Below are 21948 nucleotides of genomic sequence, written 5' to 3' on the forward strand. Positions count from 1 at the left end.
GTACTGGTCCAAATATTTTCTGGGTCAAACCCCATATATGAATTAATACAGGAACTTCATGATAGCATTGGATTAGTTATTGATATTAGTTAAAGGGGAGCTTGCTTTGGGAGGAGTGGTTAAAAGTCATTAAAATAAATTGATATGACTAAGAAATTATTTTATTTCAGCTAAACCTATCCAGGCAGTCCCCAAATATGGAATCAGTCCCCTTGAGAAAAACCTGTGGGAAAACATCAAAACATCAAACATATAAATTATGTTGTTAAAAAAACAAAAACAAGAGGAAGTGTCGACTGAGTGTGAGAAATCTGAGGTGATAAGAATGACCTTAACAAATCTTGAGGAAAGCTTGAGCGTGATTTGTGGTTTTGCGAGTGTGAGAAACCAAGAGGCACATGCTAATGGGATAGATGGTTCTCACATGTGATACCCATGTGGACTAAGATAGGGCTTCACATAATTAGCCCTTGTTGCGTCCTCTCCCCCTTCCCCTGATGAAGGAAAACAACTTCAGCTGGTTCTTCTAAGATCAAAGGGAACCCAAGACTGGTTTCCAAACAATGCACTCAGTATTTGGGAGTGTTGTCACCAAATCAGGGACACCACGGGATATGACCACAGAAAGGGCAATGGAAAATATAAACGGAAATGGTTCAAAGCCATGCAAAATTTTTCCAGAGGGTGGGGTGGATGGGAAAATGGGAATTCTGACCATTTGCACAGGTCAGTCCCTGTTAAGAACTAATTTCCAGTCTCAGGGAAGGTAACAACTTAACAGCACACAAAAGTAGAAGGAAGCTCTGAAATGTGCAGTATGGAATAATGTAGCATTACCTAACATCTGATAAAGGTTTCTTAAATAGCCTCAGCTGCATGATTCTGTGTTTCTGCCGTCAGTAATGTTATGGCAATAATAGTGAGTTCTGAGTTTATGTAGGAGAACAGATGGCTGCAGACTGGGGCTTTCTGGAAAGAAATCTAAAGGACCTTGAAATGTGCTGATAGGAAAATGCTGAGCAACCCGTTCCAATTATTGGGCTTAGATATCAGCATTTGTCTGCAGATCTCAGATTGTTTGGAACACATGAGAGATACTGTCCTGAGAGTTGTTGTTATGGCTATTAATGCCATTGGATACTCAAGGGATGAGAGATGGGAACGTCAGCAGGTTCAAAGATTCAGCTTAGCTCTAGCATGAAGAAGTTACAATGTTTTGCTAAACCATGGAAACAATAGGTGTCTCCTACCATCTAGACCCACAAGTGCCACCTTCTCCCTCTCCCGCAAAAAATCGGGAGGGCCCTTCTTCCCATGCACATCAGCAAGGTCTGCGCAAATCTTTTTCCTTCCAATCCAGGACTTGGACCCTTCTTAAAGCCTGAACAAACCTTCCTATTTCTCTCTCTTCAGCTAGGTGTGACTCTTCTTCCTGCCCATGGAATCTGTCCCAAGGTGCTTAGTATAAAAAAAGATTATTTGAGAAAACATGCCCAATAGTAAGAAAATATGGGGGTTATTTTACGCCACTATGAATCAGATTTATAGTCCTGCAGCAAACTAAAATCAGTCAGTAAGGCAGACACCATGGTGATGGGCCCCAGTATACAAACCTGAAGAGATAGATAGATAGCTAGAGTAATTTTAAGGGAATTGCAAGCAGGTCAGTGATGGCATGTGCTGAATGGTACCGGGACTGCTGAATGAATGGCAAGCTGCACTTTGCTTAAGTAGATGGATACTGAGTTTTTATTTGCAGGTCAACACACTTTAGAGCAGGGGGAGTCAATAGGTGGACTGCCTGCCAAATCCAGGCTGCCAGATGTTTTGGACCAGACTGTGAAACTCTGGGGATGGGGGGGGGGGCATGGGCAGTCAGTGCAGGGGAGGAGGGGGGCTAGTGTGTGTAGAGAAGTGACTGGACACATGCTGGTAGGCCTGGGGGAGCTGGGGCTGTGGGGTAAGGTGGAGGAGCTTGGCACCAACACTGTGCCCTCACCTGCTGCTGCCACCACCACAGGCCACTACCGCGGTGACTGTGACTGAGGGGCAGCATCAGCAAAGGTGCTTGAATGCCTCCTCCACAGGGGCCACAGTGCGCTCAAGAGGCCAGAAGGCACATTGGCTGCTCAGTCCCACCTGCTGTTTAGCCCAATTGTGGCAACAGTGCTTTATGTGCCCCTGGTCAAAGATGGTCACAGCAGGGGCACCATTTAGGGAAGGCAGAGGGGCACCTGCCCCCTGGGTTTTCTGTCAGCCCTGTGCACCTGCCGGGGCTCACAGTGGGAGCACCGCCTGCCTGAGTCCTGCCACAGGAAACCTTTTACAGATGCGGACATTATTAAGCAGTGTATGGTTATTACAGCTGAAACCCTTTTTGCAGAAAAGAAAGACATTGTTGATGCCTTCATACAACTGCCAGTCTCAAACACAACAGCTATTAGGCGCGCTGAGATGATGGTGCAAGAAGTTTTCAAGCAGTTGTGTGAGAAATGTATGCATAGGCGGTGGGTATCGCAGGCCAGGGGAGGCTGAGCCTCTCCAAACAGCCCTGTGTGGCCCCACCCATGCTCCACCCCCAAAGCCCCTCCTGCTTCCCATGTTACTCTTCCTCTGTGGCGGGGCTGGGGTGAGGTGGGGGCTGGCCTGTGGCCTGGGACTCTGGGCAGCTGGGATCGCGCCGTTCACTTGGCACTCCGGGGCTGGGAGTGCTGGGGGCTGTGCCGCCTTCCTGCCTGGCGCGTCAGGGCTGGGGGCCATGCCACCTGCCTGCCTAGCGCTCTGGGGTTGGGGGCACTTGGGCAGCCTGGGGCTGGGGTGGGTGGGCCCACAGCTGTGGTGGAAGGGCTCTGGGCTTCAATGTGTGTGTGTGTGGGGGGGCGCCTCAGGCGGAAGGGGTGGGGCTGGTGGATAACCTCTCCGAGCCTGCGGTTCATGTGCTGCCCATGGCTGTATGCCTGGTTTTTTTGATGGAGAGAAATTTGCAGAGGATTTGTTGTTCCTTATACCACATAACAATCGCTCGACAAAGGAGGATTTGTTTAATACTGTTCAAACTGTTTTGTCTAATGAAGGTTTTGACATGACTCAGATTGTATCAATTACAACAGATGGTGGTCCTGCCATGATGGGTAATCACCAAAGGCTTGTGAAACGTCTGCAAGATCTGAACTCGAATTTGATTTCCTGTCACTGTGTAATCCACCAAACCACACTTTAGCATACTCATCGCTAAGCTTTGCACAATGTAATATCAAAGGTGATTAAACTTGTCAACTTCCTTCAGTCCAAGTCATCACTGCAACACAGACAGTTCAAAAATTTTATTTCAGAAGTATCTGCCGATTACAATGACCTGTTTGTTCACAATGACATCCTTTGGCTGAGCAGAAGGCAAGTACTAAGAAATAGAGTTCATGTGGAAGAATATGTACATAACATTCCAGGAAAAAAGGCAGACAAGCTACACATATTTTCGAGGGATGCCACAAGCATGAACATTCTGGCCTTCTTTGTTGATTTAACAGGCCACTAAATGATTTCAACTCAAAGCTACAGGGGCAAAATCACAATGTAGTGAATCTCCACAGCAGTGTCACTTCGCTTCAGAACAAATTGAGTCTCTTCAAAAGTGATTTGGAAACTGGGGAGATGCTGCATTTCCTGATGCTGCTAAGCTGCTGGGACAATGCAGATGTGAATCTGATGGCATCATCTCTGGACAGGATTCTTCAAATCTTGCTGCAGAGGTTCCAAGAATTTGAAGGTGTTAAAGACATCTTTCTGTTTGTAAGGAACCCATTCATGGTACAAGCAAATGGCACTTGGTGTGATCAAGCAAAAGCATCCTTTCCAGATGTTGAAAAAACAAAACTACAGCTGGTGCTTACTGATTTATAAGCAGATGAAGTACTTAAGGTACAACACACTGAAACTATACCTGAAACTTTCTGGACAACCTTGTGTTGGACTCCAAGTATCCACACTTGAGGAAAGTGGCATTTAACATTTTGACTATGTTTGGCTCAACATATGTGTGTGAGTTGGCATTCTCAACAATGAACAACATTAAATCACATGATTATTATTTTTTTTAAAAATAGTGGAGATATCCCATCTCCTAGAACTGGAAGGGACCTTGAAAGGTCATCAAGTCCAGCCTCCTGCCTTCACTAGAAGGACCAAGTACTGATTTTGCCCCAGATCTCCAAGTGGCCCTCTTGAGGATTGAACTCACAACCCTGGGTTTAGCAGGCCAATGCTCAAACCACTGAGCTATCTCTCCCCCATTATCAGTTAGAATGAAGCAAATAACAGTGCAATTGCCTGTCTTGCCTTGACTGAACTCACTCCAAACTTCAAGGCCCTTGTCCAGCAGAGAATCTGTTACTTTTCCCACTGATGGTGAGTAGTATAATTATACATTATTCACGCATATTATAAATTTGTATTGTATTGTAAAATTACATTTTCAGCAGTGATACTACAGTTTTAACAGATTTCACGTAATTATTCATGATTCTTTTGCTTAATACACATGCAGGTGGGTGTGCATTTGTTATTGGAAAAACCTGAATCATAAAAGATGAAGAGTTTGTGTGCACTGTTATTTTCTTTCAAATTCTGATACTAATATTAAATAAACCAAGAAAGGCTTGAAAGTTGCTAATATTTGCATCTATTTGACATTTTATCCATGTACTTTCCCAAAAGAATTTATTGCAACTTTATTGGAGATTATTTTTAGGTTATATGATGATTTTATTTGATTTTTCATTTAATGTACTAAAAATATAAGCAGTAGGCCCTGGTTATATTATTAATGTACAGCATTGTATGTGTTCATTGAACAGGGGCACTTACAGTTTGAAAAATGTTTCTCTGGAGTCTGGACCTTGACTATACCTTGACCAAGAAATTTGGACCTTGACAAAAAATAATTGACTACTCCTGCTTTAGAGTTTGGTTCATATGACCCAGGGACCTCTTGGTGTCAAGTGGCAGATGGTGCAGGAGTGCAGGGGAGTACAGGGATCCCCTGGGTCTGATCTCTACATGATAGTTCATCAAAGAGTGTCATGTAAGGTCTCTACTGAAAACCTGTGTCACAGTGATCATCATAATCATTTTGAAATGTATGTGTGGCTGTTATGTAAGGTGTACTGACAATTATGCTCTTAAAATCTGTGAGTTTATCACCAGAAGGTAAACAAGTTTCTTTCAGGCAGGAGAGACTTATCTACTTGTCTGACTATCTGTAGATTGAGTGTTGTATATGTCACAATAAATACCTATTTACAGTCTGAGAAAAATCATAATCAAGTAAGCAAAATGCTAATCAAGAGATTATGAAGTCTACAGGGGTGATTCTCAACAGGAAAAAACAAGCACCAGGGGTTACGTTGTTTACAAGACTGGGGATTGTTTGAATTATATCTGGGGGTGCAGAGATACACCAAGATATCTTTCACCTAGGAAAAAGGCTGCCTGATTGCTTGTCTTATGAATGTAGGATCATAGCTGGTTTGGCTGTTTAATGCTGGGAGAAACACTTGGGGTGAGCTAATCTTTATGAGACAGGGGAATGTCTTGTTAATTAAGTTTAGGCTCTATGATTTTATTTTATATGTTACCATTTGTTTCCATTTATTCTACTTTCTTCTTCGCAAATCTCCATTCTTTGTTAAAAAAACATTTACTTGTTTTTACTATAAACATATCTAAATGCTGTACGTGGAGCTGAGCGGTGATCCTGAGGTGTAACTGGTAAGCTAAGGTGTACTATTCCTTTGGGAATTGCGTATCTGTGAATACTGCGAGTATTCAGTGGACCAGGGATGGGACACTCCAAGGGGACGATAGGAGGGCTCGGGGGTTGGAGTGTGCCTATTGCTTACCAGCAGAGGGGTAGCGAAGCCTGGGCAGACTGAGAGGGGAGTGCTTATGTTGCCCATGGCTGGTGAAGTTGGGGAGCTGACCCCAGGCAGGCACAGACAAGGCTTCGTCATGCTAAGGGCAGGTGGTAGCGAGGTGCTTCACAACCTTGGGTACTCCCGGGAAGCGTCACAGTTCAGCTGTGAGAAAGGGATGAATTTGGAGGTGGTTCGTACATTTGGATCATTCAGCCCGAGTCATAGACAGACATATGTAAAGATTTCTCCCTCTACCTCTTCGTTTCTTTCTCCTTCTGCTATTATTTACCATTTAACTCACTGAAATGGATGGATAATGGCCATCACAGCCACTGCAATTTTTCGAGCTGTCATGTAGTAGGTGGTGAAATAAAGGAGCACAATTATGGAGGGGCTCTCACACATACTCAGGTTTTACATTGCAGTCAGGGAGAACAAGGACATTGCAGAAAAGATACATAACTCTTTTGCCTTAAGCCACCATTGCACCCCTCCAGTCTTTGGGACTGCTTGGGGCCATGTCATCCCTGGCATAACTTAGTGCAGCTTCAGGACTGCTCTAAATTACAATTGACTGCAAGAGCCCAAGGTGCTGTTCTGCTGCTGGGCTTGCCAAAGTATAGCCGTGCTCCAGGTACGCCTTGACATCCCTGGCACTCCTCTCTGATGCTGGGGCAAGGAGTGGATGAAGTAGGGCCACCCAGGCCAGCTCTACACTATGAGCGCATTCCCAGGGGGATCCCCAGGTAGCTGTTGAAGATGGTTTTAAAGATGATCTCAGAGAGGTGCAAACCCATCTGGAGGACAGGCAGGTGGGTAGGCGGGCAGATGGGGTGGGGGGAATGAGGACTCTGGATCAGGCCCCTACTCTTTTTAGTGCCAGAAGCCAAGCTGAGGCATTGTCACCCAAAGTGTCAGAAGGGGTGGTGCTGGAACAAACTGATAAATTAGAGAGCAGAATGTCACTGGGAACAGATGGCCCAGACTGAAGGGTTCAGAAGGAACTTCAGAATGAAGTGCCCCAACAGCTCACAAAAATAGCCAATCTCTGATTCAAACCAACTAATCTACTGGAGAACTGGAGGAAGAAATTTTTCTTCTGTTTTTTAAAAAAGGCACTAGGAACTACAGACTAGAACCAGGATATTTGTGGAAGCAACAATTAAATACAGAGTTATAAAACACCTGGATGAACATGGCTTGTGTCCTGAGGAGACTCCATTCACTTCAATGGACACTGGATCAGGTCCATAACAGGGAAAGATCAGCATAGCTTCTGTAAAGATAAATAAATTGTGACTCTTCAATCTACTCAAATTGTTCAAACATGTTAGTAAAATAGTAGAGAAAGGAGGCCTGGGGGAAACAATATATTTGGCTTTTCAAAAAGCCTTGGGCAAAGACCCTCCCAAGAGATTATTAAGAAAAACCAAGTAGTCACAGGCTGAGAGGGGAAGTTCTTTTATGGATCAGAAACTAAATGATAGAAAATAAAGAGCAGGAACAGTTTTTTAAATTTTCAACATGGAAAGAGATTAACAGTGGGGTGCCCCAAAGATCCCTTGTAAGAGCAACAATATTTAATATATTATTTTATTAGTGATCTGGACAAGGGGATGAACCCAGATATGGAGATGACACAAAATTTTCTTTTTTAACTAGGGTTTTTACTGCCATCCATCACTGTAGTATCTGAGCAACTTCCATGTAAAATCAACAGCAATAGCTAAGTCCTAGTGAGGTCTCTTGCACTTCTTCCTTTCCAGGGTGGAGTTTGGGGGAGTTTGCTTTTTTTAGATTTTACTTACTTTTTTTAAGGTTGATATGTTTCAGGGTAACTTTTTTTGCTTGGTTGGAATTTTTTGGGTAGAAGTTGGTATCAATACGGTGAGTGACACTTACGGTGGAAAGACTTTCTCGGACAGGAAGGTCTTCACCTGATCTCCTCTGGAAAATTGTTTCGTAGCCAGCTCTCCCTGACAGAAAATGCTTTGTCCTCAGCTGTCATGTACGTTGTCCTGGGCTTTGAGATCTGCATTGTCCCAGAGGAACGCAGCTGTAGTGGCAGTTCACAGACTGAAATTTGGTCTTTAATGTAACAGGGGATTGAACAGACTGGGAGCCAGTGAAGGGATGTGGGATAGAAATGATATGCTCACGGCAGCCAAAACCATGGAGAAGGCAGACAGCAACATTCTATACCAGCTGGAGTCTGTGTACTGTTTAGGTTAGTCTAGGCCAGGGAAGAGTGTCAGGAACTCCAGAGGAACCTAATAAAACTAGGCGATTCAATAGCATAGTGGCAGATAAAATTCATTGTAGACAAATGCAAGGTAATGAACGTTAGGAGGAATAGTTTGAAGTAGTGGCTCTCAACCTTTCCAGACTACTGTGCCCCTTTCAGGAGTCTGATTTGTCTTGCGTACCCCCAAGTTTCACCTCACTTAAAAACTACTTGCTTACAAAATCAGACATAAAAATACAAAAGTGTCACGGCAACTGTTACTGAAAAGTTGCTCACTTTCTCATTTTTACCATAGAATTATAAAATAAATAAATTGGAATATAAATATTGTACTTACATTTCAGTGTACAGTATATAGGGCAGTATAAACAAGTCATTGTCTGTATGAAATTTTAGTTTGTACTGACTTTGCTAATGCTTTTTATGTAGCCTGTTGTAAAAGTAGGCAAATACGTAGATGAGCTGATGTACCCACTGGAAGACCTCTGCGTACCTCGAGGGGTAGATGTATTCCTGGTTGAAAACCACTGGATTGAAGTACTCATGCACTTCTGGGTTCTAAGTTAATTGGAGCTCATCATGAAAAACACCTCATGGACATTACTGGAAAGAGCTCCATGAAAATATATGCTACAAATATATGCTTCTGTCAAACAGAAGTCATGGGCTTGATGCAGAAATGTATGGGTGACAGTCTTGGCCTGGGTAATACAGGATGTCAGACTATGTCTTAACATCTATGAAGTTATGAACATCTACTCATTGTGCACCAGTAGTCTAAAAAGCAAACTATGGTGTGGGAACTTTCAAAGAGCAAGTTTTGATGTAGTACATACAGTTAGAGTAGAAGTGAAACCAGTAACTATATCCCAGATAGAGAGGGTGTGTTGGGGGATCTTTCAGAGCCCAAGCCTGCTCCCATTGACTTCCACAGATTCTAGCCCTCTATGACTGAATGTTCAACTCACTTTTTGCTTAGTTGTTTCCTGAAAATTGGAGAAGAACCATGGATGAGCCCTGATGGGTTAAAACTGGGAATGGAAAGGAATGCTAGGAAGAAATTAAACTGAAGAATGGCAGCTCTCTAAAGGGAGATTAGCACCATTAGCAGATTGTACAAAAGTGAATAAACATAAACACATGCACAGAAAGATGTCTGCAACATTGTGGAGAATGTTTCTTGACACCAGAATAATATGCTAAACAGAGAATACCCTATGATTACGCTACCAACACAACAATGCATTGTGGGGTTTCATTTTGGATTTCTTTCAAGTGAATTTGAATGTTCAAGTTTGTCCTACTGGATTTTTTTCGTCTCTTTTGATTTTTTTTAAAGATAGAAACAAACAAAGTCCCCTAAAGATGGAAACAACAGACCCAAGGGATGATATTTGGGAATCTAATGTGAGTGGAGAACAAGCAGTAGTATATACACAGTGACTAGTTTCACCTCTCTAAAGGCAATCAGGCAGAATTTGGTTGGTCAGAACCCTGTCAAACATGCATGTAGCACCTCCGTCCTTTACTAGATTAAATCAGTCTTGCTCAAATGTTTAAGATTCTGTCACCCTCTAGTGGATGGAGGTTTACAGAGAGGATAAAACTCTGATCCCTGGTCTACACTACAAACTGAGCGATGCAGTTATACCAACCTAACTCCTAGAGTAGACAGTGCTATGTCGATGGGAGGGCTCCAACAGTTCCAGCCCACTTCAGCTAATTTCTCCTCCCCTGAAAGGACAGTGTGACAGAGTGTGAGTAGCCTAAGGCTGACTCACCACTCCAGGCACTTGGCAGGTGTCCCCACATGGGCCAAACTGAGGAGATAATTGGATAATGACTGGAGGGTTAACCAATTAACAAATTAACAAGGTGATTTAGTGCCTCAGCTGAGGACAATTAAAAGAGAGACAGGAAGAGGGAGAAGGAAAGGCCAGAAGGAAGTTCCAGAGAAGCCCAGGATCTCAGGGAGGTGAGATCGCTTCCCCCCATTGCCTTATGCTTACGGAGAAGGTAAAAGCCTTATGGGAATGGGGGGGAGACAAGGACTTGTATATCATGCTTTATATAATAAAGCACTTGGTGTTGAACTTGCTGTGGGAGTGTATGAGGGCTGTTAGCAGAGAGGAATCCAGGGTGAGGGAGGCCTGCCCTGTGAAAGACAATTCTTACTTTCTTTGATACCATCTACAGGAGAGTAAAGTAAGGGAAGGGGCTCATTCCTTCTAAAAACTTTCTCTAGCTAAAGGGAGCAGGGGATGCTGTTAAAATTATTCAATACTTTGTATTTCAAATGCTTTAACTGTTCCCCCCCTTCTTTTCTGAATCTCCAATAAAAGGTTAAAAGGACTTCTGATGGTGTGTTGGCGATGGTACTAAGCAGGCTAAGGTGTCTGTATACCAATTCCTGAACTTCGTATAGCACAGCTTAATGTTGGACTGTGACTTGGTTGTGTTAACATCCTTGGTTCATTTGTTCCATCTAAATTAATACATTGAGACCCACTGTTTAGGAAACACTAAATGAGCCTGGCCTGGACACCTCTAAGCTCGTATATGCTTGAATAGAGACCAGACTGGAGAAAACAACCCAGGCACTAGGCCAGACAAGCTCAGACTCTCAGTTGGGCTGCCCCAGGGACCCAAACAAGAACCACTGTTGCTCACTTTGAACTGTAATTTTTTAAGTCTCTGTACCGAGGATATCTGCAGACTTTCCCTTTCCTGCCAGCCCTAGTAAAATGTCCCTTTTCCTTAGCCATGTGTCTGGGTGATTATGGGGACCCGCCAAGGCAGCACCTACGAGGCCTAGCTGCTGAAGCACCTACAGTGCTTGGCTCCAAGTCATGGTAGCTTGGCACGTTACTGGCAGCTTAGGGATTTGGTACACTGAGTAGCCTCTTTAATTACAGCGAGTATAGTTCAGGGTCAGGCAGTGTTGGATTGCTGATGAGCTAAATCAAGTAATACGTGTAGGAGGTGTGTGTTTGGGCATCCAATATACACTCCATTCTCCAAATAAGACACACTGTTATAATGCCTCTCTCTGCCTATCAGACACACCATCTGTAACAGAGACCTTTCTGCTCAGTGTGGTGATAAGAAGACTTTTTAACACCAAAGCTGCTGGGTTCCCACGGCTGGTGATGGTGTCACAAGGGCAGTGAGTGTTTAAACAATAGCAGAGGAATAATGAATAGCCCCTCTACTCAATATCCTGCCTAGACGCTGAGTCAGATGGCAGCTTGGGCCTCTCTAGCTTTGGCATTGTTGCTGGGTGTTGATGCTAATTTTTATCTTGAAGGCACACAGGAGCTGCTGTCTCTGCCTGGTCCCCTGCTTCTGCTGTTTCTGTCCCTGCTCTAGCATCTACCAGTGAGGGATCATGACGGCTTGTTAGTCAGGGCTTTGAACTGAGTGCAATTTGTTCCAGTTATAGCAAACTGGAACTGGTCTGAGCAGGATTCCCCAGGTACCACGTACTTACCACCCTCTTCTTTTCTTTCATATGCCCCCATGAAGAGAGAAACTGGGTCCTACACACCCGTATTTCCATGCATGCTGCCTTGAAAGCAACTAGTCCTAAAATGGCCAGAGGGGACTGCAGACATGGAATCCCCCGGGATTTCTCTAGGGCAGTGCTTCTCAAAGCTGGTCCGCCGCTTGTTCAGGGAAAGCCCCTGGCGGTCCGGGCCGGTTTGTTTACCTGCCGCGTCCGCAGGTTCGGCCGATCGTGGCTCCCATGGGCCGCGGTTCGCCACTCCAGGCCAATGGGGGTGGCGGGAAGCAGCGGCCAGCACGTCCCTCGGCCTGCGCCGCTTCCCGCTGCCCCCATTGGCCTGGGACGGCGACCACGGCTAGTGGGAGCTGTGATCAGCCGAACCTGCGGACGTGGCAGGTAAACAAACTGGCCCGGACCGCCAGGGGCTTTCCCTGAACAAGCGGCGGACCGGCTTTGAGAAGCACTGCTCTATGGCTGTTTTCATGTGACATTGGAGCCCCAACAGGGCACTAGAGCTACTTGGTTCCCAACAGACACTTGGAGAATTGACAAACAAAACTTCCTTAAACTCACTGAACACAATGCTTTGGCCCTGCTGCTGGATCTGGCTGAGCTGCACTCAACATAGCAACCAAAGGGGGGTGGGCCCAGGAGGCTTGACACACCACCTTTTATTATCCCTGATTCTGGGGCCAGACAAGGACTAGTTCAGACTCCAGTGTATGTTAGAGTAGCCTCAGGTCTGTTGTTGCCTATGCCTGACTGCTCATGGTCCCAGGAGGCCATTCTGGCAGCTTGGGACAGCCAGAGTGCGGCTGTGCTCTGGCCAGACACCCTTTTCCCCTCAGCCACAACTGTACGGGAGAAATGGCACAGAGCCACCCAGGGACTCTCCCTACTCTTGAAGAATCTCCGGGTAGCTGATTAATCCATCTTTATGGCCCTTTCACTCTGCCTGAGTGCTGCAAAAAGGCTGTAGCAGAGGGGAGACTCTAGCCCTGAGTGTACAGCCAGCAGCAGCAGCTCCTGGAGTTGGGAATGGGAACTGGGATGGATTAAGGCTGGGTATCGGGATATAAGAACTGACCTAACCTAGGCTAGCAGCAGGTCTGGCGTAGCGGGATCACGTCTGTGTAAGTGGCTGAGGACCACTCTGAGGGGCCCTCTTCTGAAGAAAGACTTAGAAGAGCAACTGAGGAAACATGAGGAAACCACCCTGCTACATAAATCTTCTTTTCAAAATACTGCATCAAACTTTCCCAAGTTGTATGGCTATGCAGCTCTAACATAAAAAGAGGGAATAATTAGTATGGCAAAAGCTTATTTTGAGGAACATCAAGCATATTGAGTCCACACAAGCTGAGTTAACATTTTTGTGGTGGCTGAAATAGCTGAGCAATGAGCGGTGCCTCTGTACCCTTGTCTCAATAAAAGGCCCCTTTCATACAAGCATTGATGCAGGGGCAGCGAGGGGCTGGCTTGTACTTCCCCTACTCAAGGGCTGCTGGGGGCCAGCTCAACTGCTGGTGCAGGCTAGGGTAGTTCTGAGCGGCGCTGCAGGAACCTCTATGAGCTGTGGAAGGGGAGTAGAATCATTATAAGGTAGGACCATCCCTGTCAAGCTGCCTTCACTGTGATCTTTCCACCTGCATCTGCCATGCTATGCACACCCTGGAATGCTCCCTGAATTGGGGGATTCTGAGGTTGTGTGTGTGGTTTTTTAATATCAAAAACCCAAACCAACTACCCCCCCTGCCTTTTTTTAAATAGGGATCCAGGAAAAATGATTGAAGTTGCAATGTATAACTTGGTAGGGCCATCATTGTTGGTTAGGACTAGTGCATTTGCTAGGGTAGGGAGGACAAATTAAAAGCATAGGCTGATGAAAAATTATTTCAGATCATGCTCTAATGGCATTTGCTAAGAATTTTATCAGACACTAAAAAAAGTCTCTTTTATGATATAACCTACACATGCACCTTGCTGAGCTCCATCAGGGGACTTGAGCAGGGAGAGGGGCTGCAGCTCTCAGGTGTTTGCTAAAAGAATTTCTTGTGATAAGAGATTGTAAAGGTCTGTCTCTCTCTCTCTCTCTCACACACACACACAACCCCAGGGTGCAGAATCTGCAGAGAATGAGCCTTTGAGAGAAGTTACCAGTAATGTGGGAAGTGTCTTTCAAATGTAAGAAACCAGATTTTATTGAAAAGGAAATGTAAACATATGATAAGATGCATACCCCTTTAAATCTTGAGCTTAACTTTGATAATAATGGGGTTTCTGCCTTGCTATAAGTGCTGGACGCTGCAAGATAGAGTCTGACTGAAACTCCACCCTTCAAAAGCCTTAGGCCAGAGCAGAGATGATATTAACTCCTTTGCATTTGATAGGGATGGGGGAGACTGTTCTCTCCCTCACGTGGCTTCTGGCTCCCATGCCCACACTTTCACACTACACTACTCTCCCAGGAGTCTGGAGGGGTCAGGACAAGATCTGAGAACTCTGCCCCTGCGCTTGTATGAGTAGCATAATTGTGATGTGGGTTTGTATGTCTGCCCATGGATTATGAGGAAGCCACTCTTGCCCCAAGGCAGCAATTCAATGACCTTGTTTACAAGGACTGAAAAAGAGAAAGTATTGATGTCTGGGAGGCTGTTTGGCAGCTGATGGACAGAACATGCAGCCTAGAGAAGGGACATCTTTCTTTCTTAGAGTAAGTTCAGTGCTAGAGATAGAAGTCCTCTCTTCATTCACAAAACTGGTAAAATATGGGCTGCAGCAGTGCAAATTTCCTGGTACTGTGAGGCCAGAGAGCCTCCATCCTGAGCAGGAGGGATTCTGTCTGCAGGCAAGTGTTTCACTCTGTGTTCCCATCCCATTCAGTTCCTGGTCTCTCTGCTGAGACTGCTAACAAGAGCTCCGTTAGTGCCAGCTGTGATGGGACTGTTTGATGTGGACCCCGGCCCCTTAGGAATTTAACTGAGAACATCAGTTCATTCACAGAAACCCATGGGCAGGGGCTTGGATTGGGCTCTAACCAGCTAGTGGAGGACCCTATCCAGGCTGGGGTTTGCATCCTGCACATTGCCACGTTCAAGCACCAGCCGAGAAATCCTGAGGTCCATTGGCAGTAGCTCTACCAGATGAACCAAATGGGAGTTTTCCCCTGGCTGAGCTAGCACGAAGATCTGTGCTAAGCTGTTTTTTTTTTATATAATTAGATAAAACTGATCCCTGAGCTTACAGAAGGTAACTGTCCTGCTCTGCTCCTCACTGGTGAGGGCCTTGGCTGCGGGACTGTGTGCAATTCTGGGAAAGATGCTTTAGGAAAGATGTAGACAAATTTAGAGAGAGTCCAGAGGAGAGCAACAAAAATGGTCTGCTTTTCTAAACCTTTCATCTATGTGGAGAGGTTAAAATATTGAGTGTTGAAAAGAAGAGCAAAGGAGCGACCTGATAACAGTCTTAAAATATGTTAAGGGCTGTTACAAAAAGGAGTGTAATCAGTTGTTCTCCATGTCCACTGAAGGTAGGACAAGAAACAAGGGGTTTAGTATGCAGCATGGAAGATTTAGGTTACATATTAGGAAACACTTTCTAACTATAATGGTAGTTAAGCTCTGGAATAGATTTCCAAGGGGGGCTGTGAAATCCCTATCACTGGAGGCTTTTAAGAACAGATTGGACATACACCTGTCAGGGATGATCTAGGTTTCTTTGGTCCTGCCTCAGTGCAAGGGGCTGGACTTGATGACCTCTTGAGGTCCCTTTCAGCCCTACATTTCTATGATTCTGTAGTTCACATTTTCTAAAATAAATCCATGGCCACTTAGGACTCTGCTGTAGTCACCATGCTGTACATCATGGCCACTCAAAACTACAGGGTTACAGTAGGGCTTGAACTCAGATCTTCCTGCTCCAAACATACAGACCTTATCACCTGGGATAAAGGAGACTCTTCATCAGCTGTTAAGGCCTATAACATGCAGGTCACCAGTTCAGAATCCATCCAGTAGGCAGAAAAAATCTTTCGCTCACACAAAAAAACCTAGTGGGTTGATTACAGTATCTTGCATCAAGCTCCTCTGAAAACAGGGTGCATACTGATCTGGATAAGTTGGGAAGGATCTTAAATCTCAACAGAGCCCTAGAATCTTGGAATTAAGGAATCAGGAGAGAGGTGGATCACATTATATCAGTCTTTGTGGGTGGAACAGTAGATGTACTGTAGCAGAGCTCTCCTGGCTACACATAGCTCATCTGGTAGGGCTGTCCCTCAGCATCTAACCAACAGTCCTCCCAAACGAGGGTTTGGAAAATAAAAGCAACCCTGCTACCTCCACATCAGAGTGCCTGAAAAATGAAAAGTGCCTTTTCCAGTCACTGGGGAACCTGACACACTGAGGATTTTATAGGAAAGGATTCATTCCCCACAAGCCTAGAGCTCAGACTGCTGCTGTACTTCCATTGGAGATCATCAGCTGGTGAGACAAAAGAGTGAAGTAAGAATTGCCAAAGAAGCAGCTGGCAAAAACAGCACTGGACTGCAGAGCGTCAGTGCACACATGACAGGCGGGGAAGTTCAAGCCCAACTTTGGTCCTTGTCAATGGCACCTCCTTGACTTTTAACACGTCCTTATCGCATCTTCACTCACCTCGTAGCTGCTCTGATAAAATACCATCCCTGGCATAATCTCCTGACTAACTCGGCTGAGAATGCTGCAGAGCATGAGAGGCTGAAAGAGCCGAAGCAGGCAGCTACCCCAGGCCTGGACTCATGGTAATAAAGAATAACTATAACCTGAGACAGTGATGAGGCAGAATAACTTTCCATTTGCTGCTCTGTTGATATAAAAGCATTAGAGGTCACTGTGAAGGTTTTACATTGGACTGCAAGTTTGATGAAGTTGGGGTATATATCGGAAATGGAAGTGTAAACTCTATGGAATGGTGGAGTTATTGACAGCTTTGTGGGCAATATGAAGGTGGAAAGTCTTCCCCTTCACTTCTTATTTCCATGCTTTTGAGGTTTTTGGTGGATGGAGGTGTGTCTTGTTACAACCTAAGCCATCATTCAGTGTAGCTTCTGTTTTTGAATATACAATTGTTACCCATTCTCTCTGGCCAAGTTCACAGCAGTTTAGGTCTTCCATGTGGGATACCACTTACAGTGACTCCCCTGGATGGGTCACCTGCAAGAATTTGAATCCAGGAGGATCTCTGGATGTAACATCATGAACCTCTACTGAATTAAGGGAGTGAGTCTACTAGATTAGATGCAGTGGCAGGTTCATACACCACTACTCATAGCCTAGCCTTGGAGGGGGGAAAAGATACACTTGGCCACTTGTTACATAACAGAGCTGGTTAAACTAAGCATTTCTTTTCTGTGGGAAATTATGACATTTAGGCCTGGTCTACACTAACCCCCCAAATTGAACTAAGGTACGCAACTTCAGCTACGTGAATAACGTAGCTGAAGTCTACGTACCTTAGTTCGAACTTACCACGGTCCAGACGCGGCAGGCAGGCTCCCCCATCGACTCCGCGTACTCCTCGCAGCGAGCAGGATTACCGGAGTCGACGGGGAGCACTTCTGGGTTCGATGTATCGCGTCCAGACAAGACGCGATAAATCGAACCCAGAAGTTCGATTGCCAGCCGCTGAACCAGTGCGTAAGTATAGACAAGCCCTTAGAAATGTTCTTTTGTCCCAAATCGGAATGAAAAATCAAATCTCCTCCAAACAAAATTTCTAAACAGTTTTGTGCTGGAAATATCGATAGGCTTTGTTTTGCTAAGGATGACGCACTTTACTTTGACTTTGCTGTTTTGTCTTTTAGATATGAGAGAGTAGTCATGATAAAATTGAAACAAAATGCTTCAACCTTACTGAACCGAATTTTTTCACTATTTTTTCATTTCAAACGTAGACTAACTCAACATGTTCCTGCAAAATGTTCAGATTTTGTTGAATTGGCATTTTCTGACAGGAAAACTGTTCTGTTGGAAATTTTCAACCAGCTCTAATAATAGTCTTGCTGTGTCTCTGCATCTCTTTTTCTCCTTGTGCCCTAACTCCATCCTTGCACTGTCACCCACTTATTATTTATTATTCTAAATCATTTATACAGTGGCTTAAATGTACACATCACTTTACAGAACATAGCTGGGATAAGCCCCAGATGGTGTGAGCTCCTTGAGTGTGCTGTCTATTCTCACTGCTTTGGCTTTCCCTTGCCCTGTAATTCTCTCTTGGGTCCCTGGCACCCCAGCTCCATCTTCATCACCCCAAAACTGCTCCCCCCAGGGCTACCAAGTCTAAGAGCCTTTTCTCTAGTCTGAGCCTCTTTGAACTTTCTTCTGATTTCAACAATGCTGATCCCTCCCTTTCCCTTCACTCCGCTCCTTGGCCCTTAAACTTAGAGTCAGGTCCTGCCTATCTAGTACGCATCTCCATTGGTGACTGCTCTTCCAGCTCTCTCCATTCTCTGTCCTTGTACCTCTCCCCTTTTCTCCTTATACCATATCCCTGAATAACATGTCTGTTCTTATGACTTCAGCTACTGACTCTGTGCCAATGTCTTGCAGGTCTGCCTTTCCACCTTGACCTCTGCCCCTCTCTCCAGTCTTGCTTTTCCGGTTGTCTTTCCAGCATCTCCTCCTGGATGTTCTGCCAACATCTCAAGTTCAACATGGTAAAAATGAAACTTTCTCACAAATCCTCCCCTCCCCTTCACCATAAAATTTCCACTATTCTCTCTGATATTGATACCCAGGTTTGCAAACATGGTATTATAATCCAGCCCTGCCCCAATCCAGATGCTGCCAAATCCCATAAATCCTTCCTCTACATCATCTCAAAAATCTGACCTTTCCTTTCCGTCCCTCATGCTAAAAACCTAATCAGTTCTTTGGCTATCTATCTATTCAACTGCTGTAACCTCCTCCGCAGGGCCGGCTCCAGGCATCAGCTTACCAAGCAGGTGCTTGGAGTGGCCACTTCGGAGAGGGGCGGCACTTCCAGCTGTTTGGCGGCAATTTGGTGGACGGTCCCTCACTCCTGCTCGGAGTGAAGGACCTCCCGCCGAATTGCCGCCGCAGATCGCGATTGTGGCTTTTTTGTTTTGTTTTTTTGTTTGGCTACTTGGGGCGGCCAAAACCCTGGAGCCGGCCCTGCTCCTCTGTGATCTCCTAGCTTCTCACTTCACCCTCCTGCATGCATATCAAAATCCTGCTACTCTAACCATGTCACTCCCCATCTTCAAAAACATTGACAGGCTTCCTGTTGCCTTCTGAGTAGATCCAACCTCTCAGCATCACCTTCTGCATTCCGTACAACAACTGATGCCCTGGCTACATCTCATCCCTTAGCTCCTCCTATTTCCTCTCCTTCTACTGACATTCCTCCTGAGCAACCCACAGAGTTCCCCTTTTTTTGTCCCACTCCATTCTCACCTTAACCCCTTGCTCTGTGCCCCACCCTTGGAAATCCCTTTCTAGCCTTGCTCACGAAATGACCACCTCTCCACATTCAAATCCCTCCTTACAACACACTTCTGTCACAGAGCCTTGTAATGACAAGCCACCTCAAGAAACTGTAGGATTATGTGATAGGCAGTGGAAATGGATAAGATGTTCCATTCTGAAAGGAGACCATCATCTGGTCACCCAGTGTGTCATGTCTGCACCCTCCTGTCTCTTTGCATTAGCTTACAAGCTCCTTGTTGGTACGGTGCTATACCAAACTCTCCATCAACAGCAACAGCGATGGCAAATATCTTTCCCTTTGAAAATGAGAAGTTCACATGATAGCAGCAGAGGGAGAGGAGGTGAAGAGAAGAGAGTAGAGTGTAATGGGAAGGGAGGAGTGGAGAAAATGTATGTGGAGGGGTGGGGGCTACTTCTGATGTCAAAATTCCACCAACTAAGGCATTTTTTTTAGTAGTAAAAATCAGGGTGTTAATAGGGGTAGCTGGCATTAGGCATTAATAGAGAGGTTGGGGAAGGGGAAAGGGAGCTATGAGAGAGAAAGAAATGCTATTAGCCCATATCTAATATTGCTGGCTTTTAAGGGTTTACAAGTGACAAAATGGTGGTCTGAACCTTTGAATGCTGCTCCCTCATGATAACTGGAATGCTTTGGGGGCTGGGGAAGCGGTACGATGCCTGGAGACAACATTGGGGTAATTGGAGGAGGGAAGATAGTGTAACTGAGCAATGAGTTCCTGGGCCTATTAAATGTGTGGTGGTGTAGCTGGGAGGGTAGATGGAACTAGGAACGAATGACTGGGTCTGTAGTGAATGCTGAGATAACAGGGAGGGTACATGGAGCCGGGAATGAGTGACGGGGTTTATGGAAAGGGTGCTGAGGCGCATTTGGTAATGGGAAGCCTAGTTGATCAAAGGGTTTAACAAGCCTTTTGAGTCTTTCTGTCCTTCCAAAAATGCATCATGGCTGTTGGAAGGTCAGCTCTCAAGTACCCTGAGATGTTAATCACCCTCTTGGATATAGGTGCCAGATCAGATTGCATGGGCTGGCTAAACAGTAGGATATATGAGAGTGCATTTGCTGAACAGCAGAGTCTGGATGTAAGTTTGATATCTGTAGGGCCAGGATGTCTGAGGGAGAGAAGAGATCCTCACAGGGAGGCAAAATTCCCGGTCTCTTCAGCTGTTTGCCCTGAAAATGGAAGGAGAGAGCATTTCAAATTCCAAAGGTCTTTGCGGATATAAGGCTATCACTTTACAGGCGTCTCCTTGCTGTATTGAGCAATGAGCGTCTGGCAATAATGAGGAGACGTCTGCTTGTCCTTACAGGTTTAGTCTTACTGAAATATGCATTCCTGCAGCACCAGTGAGAGGGGACCGGGAACCCTGGTGCGGCTGGAGAGGATGATCCCAGAGGATGTGCATTGACAGATGAATGTATGGAATGACACACAAAGAAGGAAGGAGAGACAGACAGAAATGGAGGGGGACAGAAAAGGGAAGAAGGAGAGAGACAAAGGGAAGGGAGAGGCAGATGGAATGGGAAGAAAGCAATTGAATATGTACCTGCAGTTGTACCATGGTAAAACACACACATGGAAAAGTCCAACAAGCCATCAAACTCATCCCAGAAATACTGAATGTAGTTCTGGGTAAGTTAGGTCTGATGTGACAGATTGGGAACTGTGCTTGAAGCATTTATGTAAAAAGAAGCCTCCCCATGCGCTGCTATGACAGAACACACCAACCTCACTGGGAGCCAGCTTCATTCCTCGGGTAACGCCACTGAACCCCTGGGATGACTGAGGTACTATCCGTAACGTGATCTAGGTTCTCCGTGTTGTGCTGGTCTGAGCAGATCCACGTTTCCACAAAATAATTTGAAGGTGACTGTTCCAGATGGATTTGTTTGCTATTTCACTTCATAGCCCATTGCGACTTGTCATTTCATCTCATAGGATGTTTAATAACTAAGCATGTTGGCACTCAGGAATGCTGGTAAGACACCTCTCTTTATTTCCTGGCCCCAGTCATGTGACCTGGGCAAGGGTTACTATCCATGTCACTAGGGCCGGCTCTAGGCACCAGCGCTCCAAGTATGTGCTTGGGGTGGCACTTTCCAAGGGGTGGCACTCCAACTCCTTTTTTTTTTTTTGCTTGGGGTGCAAAAAGTGGGGAGCTGGCCCTGAGCGGAGGTGAGCTGCGGCGGTGGGGGGCGCGGGGAGGGCCGCAGAAAGTAACCCGTGGGGGGGGGGCAGAGGAACCGTTCCCCCCCTCCCAGCTCACCTCCACCTCCTCCCCGGAGCAAGCTGGGGAGGGAGGGGTAGGAGGGGAAATGCAGCGCGCCTGGGGGAGGAGGCGGGGCCAGGGATTTGGGGAAGGAGTTGGAATGGGGCGGGGAAGGGGTGGGGTTGCACGGGAAAATTTTTTTGCTTGGGGCGGCAAAAAACTTGGAGCCGGCCCTGCATGTCACACGTCAGGGGTTGGTATCTACAGACACCAGTGACTAATGTTACACCATGTAACCCCACCTAATACAGCAATAGAAGTCACCACCTGCTAGAAACCCCCAACCAATGTGGTCTTGGATATTTTTGCTCCCTCTGTGGTATGTGATCTGATCTAGGAATGGGCAAAAAAGCTGGAGCCGGCCCTGCTCGGAGGGAAGGACCTCCTTCTAGGAGGCTGGTAATTCTCTAGTTACTTCCAGCTGTAATAGAAGAAGTACAGGAAATCTTGTGTGTGCGTGTGAAGGAACGACCTGTTTCTTAGAGCTCTGCAGACTCAAAACATTTG

This window comes from Chrysemys picta, chromosome 1 (assembly GCF_011386835.1).
Source record: "Chrysemys picta bellii isolate R12L10 chromosome 1, ASM1138683v2, whole genome shotgun sequence".
NCBI classification, from domain to species: Eukaryota; Metazoa; Chordata; order Testudines; family Emydidae; genus Chrysemys; species Chrysemys picta.